This window comes from Gavialis gangeticus, unplaced genomic scaffold, assembly GCF_001723915.1.
Source record: "Gavialis gangeticus isolate Ggan-Ray unplaced genomic scaffold, GavGan_comp1, whole genome shotgun sequence".
Lineage (NCBI taxonomy): Eukaryota > Metazoa > Chordata > Crocodylia > Gavialidae > Gavialis > Gavialis gangeticus.
Genome location: NW_017728992.1, coordinates 174,791,929 through 174,798,815, shown reverse-complemented (window position 1 = coordinate 174,798,815; position 6,887 = coordinate 174,791,929). Strand labels below are relative to the sequence as shown.

At 41.0% G+C, this 6,887-nt stretch overlaps 1 long non-coding RNA gene across 1 annotated transcript in view; it reads left to right on the top strand.

Moving 5' to 3' along the window:
• Positions 1-6,671, top strand: part of LOC109305146 — a 13,790-nt gene extending 7,119 nt beyond the window's left edge. The window contains exons 2-3 of the long non-coding RNA XR_002099567.1: positions 5,605-5,820; positions 6,412-6,671. This is a non-coding gene — a long non-coding RNA (uncharacterized LOC109305146). The remainder of the gene's footprint in view (positions 1-5,604; positions 5,821-6,411) is intronic.
• The last annotated feature ends 216 nt before the right edge of the window (positions 6,672-6,887 follow it).

The following is a 6,887-nucleotide window of genomic DNA, read 5'->3' as shown; positions in this document are numbered from 1 at the left end:
TCGACACCTACACAGTCAAATGGGTCACTAACTGGCTGGAGGGCTGCACCCAGACTGTGATAGTGGACAGGTCATTTTCGAGGGATGTGGGCAGTGGGGTTCCACAGGGCTTGGTCCTCGGGCCTGCACGGTTCAACATCTTCATCGGCGACTTGGACGAGGGGGTAAAAAGCACCCTGTTCAAATTCACAGACGACACTAAGATGTGGGGGGATATGGGCATGCTAGAAGGAAGGAATATGTTGCAATCGGACCTAGACAGGTTACAGGGGTGGGCACATGAGAACAGGATGAGTTTCAACATGGGGACGAAGAACCAGCAGCATACCTACAGTCTGGGGAACTCCATTTTTGTCAGTGCAGAGGCAGAAAAGGATCTTAGAGACATTATTCATATTCATGCCAAAATGAACATGGGCCAACAGTGTGGGGATGTGGCCAGGAAGGCCAACTGCACCTTGTCATGCATCTGCAGATGGTGATCCTCCCCCTGTATGCGACACTGGTCAGGCTGCAGTTGGAGTACTGCATCCAGTTCTGGGTGCCGCACTTCAGGAGAGATGTGGACAACATGGAGAGGGTCCAGAGGAGGTCCACACACATGATCAGGGGGCAGCAGGGCAGGCCCTATGAGGAGAGGCTCAGGGACCTGAACCTGTTCAGCATCCACAAGAGAAGTCTGAGGGGAGATCTAGTGCCCATTACCAACCAGTCAGAGGGGACCAGCAGGCATTGGGGGAGTCTCTGTTCCCCCAAGCACTCCCAGGAGTGACTAGAAATAATGGTCACAAGCTGGCAGAAGGTAGATTTAGGCTAGATATCAGGAGACACTACTTCACAGTCAGGGCGGCTAGGATCTAGAACAAACTTCCAAGAGAAGTGGTGCTGGCTTCTACCCTGGGGGTCTTTAAGAGAAGCCTAGATGAACACCTTGCTGGGGTCGTTTGATCCCAAAAACTTTCCTGACATGGCAGGGGGTCAGACTTGATGATCTGCTCAGGTCCCTTCCAACCCCAACAACTATGAAACTATGAAACAAAACCAAACCCCAGGACTCTTTGCTATCAACAGGAGCCTCCATGTCACCCTCCAGCATCCAAGCATGAAGAGCTTCTCCCTTGCAAACTCTGCTCCAGGGAGGCAGCCTGTGACTCAGCTATACTCCACTGTTCTGGCTGAGTCACAGGTCAAACCCTCCTCCTGTCAGTCCCCTGTCACCCACAACAGTACCCAACCCCAAACCACCAGCACCCAACCCTGACAAGACTCACCTGATCTGTTCTGGAATTGGGTTCCTTTGCTTGTGCCAGATGAGTACATATCCATTGCTGTTGCTAGATGGGAAAATTGAGAGACTTGAAAATACCACAGACCTATTATCTCAGGTTGTTAATAAAAAATATGATTAACTTCATGTCCAACATTAGAGGTAGTATTAACTAAGCTTTAAATGCATTTCTTGTGGACCACTATTAAGCTTTGCAAATAAGTATTAAAAAGCCTGTGCAATTTTAATAGGAAAAGTTAAAATAATATCTGAAACTAATCGCATTGACTACCTTTGCTAGAAATTTGACAAATGTATTTCCAAACAAAGCCTTCACTAAAATAGCCATAATTCTGAAATAGGAAAGAAACTATTATAACAAAACATGTTTAGCATTTTCTTTTTCATAGGTTTTAACAAATCTTTTTTTGTTTTGCTTTTAGTTTCACTTTATAAAAAAATATACCATGCATTTATGTCACGCTTAGAAATATTTCTAAGGATGAAATATCAGATTTGTTTTTACATCTATGAAGTAATGGGGAAACATAAAGGTGTTGAGGAAGGAAGTTTGAGCATTTTCTTATTTTACTTGCCTTATAAAATATTCCCTCCTCATTTCTTTAAAAAAAGAGAGAGAGAAAAAAAGGGGGGGGGACCAAAAGCCTATCCAAACATATCTTTTAAACTTTTTCTCTTGTGACAGCATAATCTGTCACAAAGCATATATTAAAATGATTCGAACATTTTTTGTTGAAAACTTAACTGTATGACAACAGCTAAGATGATATACTTTCAAGTCTTGCTTAGAAATGTCATAACAAACTGGAATATTGATTGAAAAATTCCTACTACTTGCACTTTTGTTGGGTTCTACTTTCGTGGGGAAGCTGTGTATGGGGAAACATTCATCAGAACCTAAATTTTCTTGGCAAATGATGCAGTGTAGACCAGACTTGAGTACTGAATAATTATCATGAAACTTGCCAATCCCAGGGCCAAAATGAACTGAAAAAATATTTTATTAGGGCCTGCATCTGCAAAATCCAAAATTTGGTGTTTGCCCTTCACCTGTTTCCTATTTGAGTGAAGACCTTTGTCCTTATGGGAATTGGTTGGATCATGTGTTTATGAGATGGGTCTCCAAAATGGGTCTCACTCATTTTAGCCAGAATAATACCTCCTTCCTATTGCTATTTAAAGGCATGTGTCGATGAAACAGGTGCCCTAAATTGAAGAGGTGGGCTTTAAAAAACACCACTTCAATTTAGGGCTGATTAAACCCCCATGTTATGCACACACCCTGCTGACTTATCTACCTCTCCAGTGCGGAGGGGCGGACGAGCTGCCAGCAGACAGCGCGGTTCCTGGGCTGGTGTTTCCCTCCGTGTCAGGGGTGGTGCCCCCCTAGGCAGCACCAACCCACAGGCACCTGGCATGGGCAGTCCCAGGGGGCACTGCAGCCGTGGAGGGAAGCACTGGACCCCTGTGCAGCTCAGGCAAGTAGACAGGCTCTGGGATGTGGGGGAGGTCAGGCTTGCCACTTCTCTTGGGTGGAGCTGCTTTCCTGAGCTGCTGCCTGTAGGGCTTCCTGCAGAGCCATGGAGCTGCACAGAGCCCGGTGCTTCACTCCATGACTGTAGAGGCAGCAAACTAAAACTCCTTGAAAGAGTTTTAGTTTGCTGCGCCCCAAGTCATTCAAGGCACATTACTCCACCGAATTTCTTGCAGTAGCTGGAATTAATGCACAATGTGCTGCCAAGGTGTGCAAACACCGACACCGTTAAAGCAGTGAAAAAGTATTTAGCCCACTTTAAAGTGTCGTGCACACATGCCTCTCATTTTGTCTACACAGGGCCTAATACTGTCAAGTGCATATATCTAAGAATAGCATTCCTTTTCTTCACTACAGTGTTGTATTGGAAGTTTGCATTCTTGGTTACCTATCCTTGACCCCACATTTTTATTCAGTGTTGCTGCTGTATAGAATACACTACCATCCTACATGGTCAACCTTCCCTTTGGCTGTATTTAAACTGTTGGTAATGTTTTTCAAATAAATCCCTCCATTCCTCATATTATGATCCAGATCATTTTGTTTAACTGGCCTATTCCCATCTCTACTTAACACTTCCTTTGTTAAGAGAATAATTAATGGTGGCAAACAATAATTCATAGTGGTTTCCTGTTAAATAGGTAAGAGAAGAACTTGTGATATAGAAAAAAATCAAGAGATGAGCTGCAAATGTTTATCTAAATAGGGCAGCCAACTAGAAAGAACTTGCAATCAAGCAACACTGGAGCCATTAGATATTGTACCCTGTTATTGGTTAGGCAACCAAGATATAGGGGGTTACCAGTAGCAACAAGATTATGAGTACCAGTCTTGATCTTCTTAAAATTTACTTGAGTACAGAGAATAATGCAGACATCCAATAAGATGTTGGGGATCACTGCAGCTGTAAAGGAAAGTGTGTAAATATGTATATATTTTTATTATATACCTAGGAAAAAGAATGAGTATACTGGGTGGCTGTTGTACTTTGGTTCATGCAAGTATTAGGAATGTTTCATATTCCTCTGAAAATGGACAGGAAGAAGTTAGCATCTTACCTTGCAGCTAAGTTTGCTGCTACTGTGTCATTTCATCAGCTGCCTCTCCCCAAGCATAAATTAATTCTGAACGGGTTGCAGCATCCTCTCTTTCTCTGTAACTGATGTTGTTGCACCAGCACCATCTTTCTTTGATTTCTTTCTGTTTCTTTTATATTAAAAAAAAAATTTGGAAAGTCGTGGTATTAGCAGATCCTTAATTTCTGCAGGTTTTAAATTTTGGCTTTTTCCTCTTTCTCTTTTCTGTTTTTATTGTCACAACTGTAGTCAAACAACCTCCTTCCTCGCAATCCCCCTCCCTCAAAAGCTGCCCCAAAACAGAAATATCAATATGGCATTTTTTCCTCAACAAGGGAATAATAAATGGAAAAAAGAAAAAAAGCTACAGTATTAATGGTGATTTTGCAGTCGTTGACTAAGGCCAATGGCAGATGTTAAAAAAAGATGTGAAGGGTTCTGATGCATGATCCCAACAATCAATCTTCCTGTCATTCTACATGTGCATGACAGGAGATGCAACTGTAGGATCAAGCATCAGATTCTCTCACACCATATTGTCGGTGCAGGAGGATCCTGGGATCATGATCCTGGGTTCCTCTTGCACCAGTAATCTTTGCTCCAGTGGCTGGAAGCCCCGTGAGCCTATTGGAGCTGCCAACTGTGGGAGCCCATAGTGCCGCCACCACTGCAGCTGAGAGATCCTATCATTGATGGGATTTGCAGCACATAGTGATCAGAGCTCTCAGCCAAGTGGGAAGGGAGTATTCTGAATTTCCATGGCTAGGAGATCCATCAGTTAATCAAATCCCACAGCCAGGGGAGCCCAAATCAGCTGACCAGTGTTCCCAGCCTCCGGAGCACACATCTGTGTACCTGTGTGCTCTGCAGGCTGGGAGCACTGGCTATATGTTCAGTTAAAGGTATGATAGGAACCAGCAACAAGGTTATTACACTTATGTTATTCTTGTTTTTATAACACCATTTATTGAATTAACGTGTAGCCAGGTTGCTACTTAAGACGCGATAAACCCATTACATCTTAAGTGTAACGTATGTCAATGTCTTAACATTTCATAGGAGCAATTTTTCTCCATGGATATCTCTGCATGGCTGATTTCTACTTCACCTCTGCTATGAATTAGTGTTACGTGTATGCAGCTTGATGTGTTATGTTTACAAATTACTTACATTACTTTTACTGCCTGAGCCAAAGAGTTGCTATAGGTAACCATGCAATCACCTCCTATTATAAATCAGGCTAAACAGGATGCACACCACAACCTCCAGCCTCTACCCTACCAGAATAGGAGAGCCAAAATGTTTTGCTTCTATGTAACGCTAGCGAGAAAAAGATATACTGCCCTGTTTCAACATTCGGTAGCATTACAAAACATTTTGTAATACTTTTATCATTACTAAAGTGGATAAGGAAACTTCGTTTGATTTCTATCTGGAAAGATTCGTGCGTTTCCATAAATTATCCAAACCAAATATCCACATCTGGTAGCTATGTGGCAGAAGTACAGTGCAATAATAAAATCAGAGGACCTGCTGGAAATACATTTTAAGCCTATTAAACTCTAGAAGGATATTCATTTTTAAGGAAATGGGACAAGCTTAATTTTCTGAGCCACCATTTGTAATTAAATGCATGAATGTAATCAATGGTATAGTTGCATTTGTGTTAATGACGTGATAGGTAAGTCTAATTTTTTTTCTAATAGGAGTGCAATTTACCTTTTACACCTTTCATTTGGAAGATCATCATGACTACCTACTAATCACAGAAAATGGCAGTTTCACACAGCCACTGGCACGTCTGACTGGCTCAGAACTTCCTTCACCAATCAATGCTGGTCTCTATGGAAATTTCAGAGCTCAGTTGCGCTTTATTTCAGATTTTTCAATATCATATGAAGGATTTAACATTTCTTTCTCTGGTAAGGGAATTAAATGATCCATTTATATAAAGCAAATAAAATTTACTGTTTATAAAAAGGGAGGTTTAAAGCTTAAAGTGGTATTATTACTTAAATAATAAAATTACTTTTTTTTGTATCTCAGGAAGTAAAACTAAACAGAAACTAAATTAAATGTCTACTGAGACATGTAAAGTATGCTGTAAAGAATATGACAGTAACCTGTAAGGAACATTATTGAGGGAGGAAAAATAAATTCAGACTCAGCCCGATTTTAAGTAGCAATATCCCAATTTAGCCCATGAGGAAATTTGTCATTGTTTTATGCTGTACAATTATTTTAGTTTGTTTTATGTGCCTGAGACATTTATAGCTCTAATAAGAATAATAAACCATGCTGTGCTATGCATCTTACAAATGCTCTGAACATTTAATAGTTTGAATTTAAAATGTAGATGAATCACCAGTTTACAGTATGTGCACTCATTTTGTGTTTGGAGCTAAAAGTTTTACTGATGATCAGTAAAATATTAGTCTGTATAACAAATATAGTTGCCAGGTTGAAAGCATTTGTTCTCATTGCATTCAAATTGATTTTTTGTTTGTTTTCAGAATATAATCTGGAGCCATGTGAGGACCCTGGGATTCCACAGTTTGGTAACAGAATAGGATTTAACTTTGGGGTGGGAGATACTTTGACATTCTCCTGTTCATCTGGATACCGTCTAGAAGGAGCTTTGGAGATTATATGTCTTGGTGGTGGCCGACGTGTATGGAGTGCACCTCTGCCAAGGTGTGTGGGTACGTGGTCAGCTGCTTTCATTTGCTTGTATGTGTAGTCATTGTCCATGGAGTTGCTGATTTACAGCATGGAGAAGCATGGTAACACACTTTTTACAAAACTTCTACATTTTCCATATATCTTCAGTTTAATTTCTTCAGTTTCCCGATTCTGTATTCAGTATGTATACTACCATAGACACTTCACAATTAGTAACTGAAAAACATCTTTTGATACATTTTCACATTTAGGAGATGGTGTTTCCTTCTGTTCTGGTGACTAGGTTCAGAAATAGGTGTGCAAATTA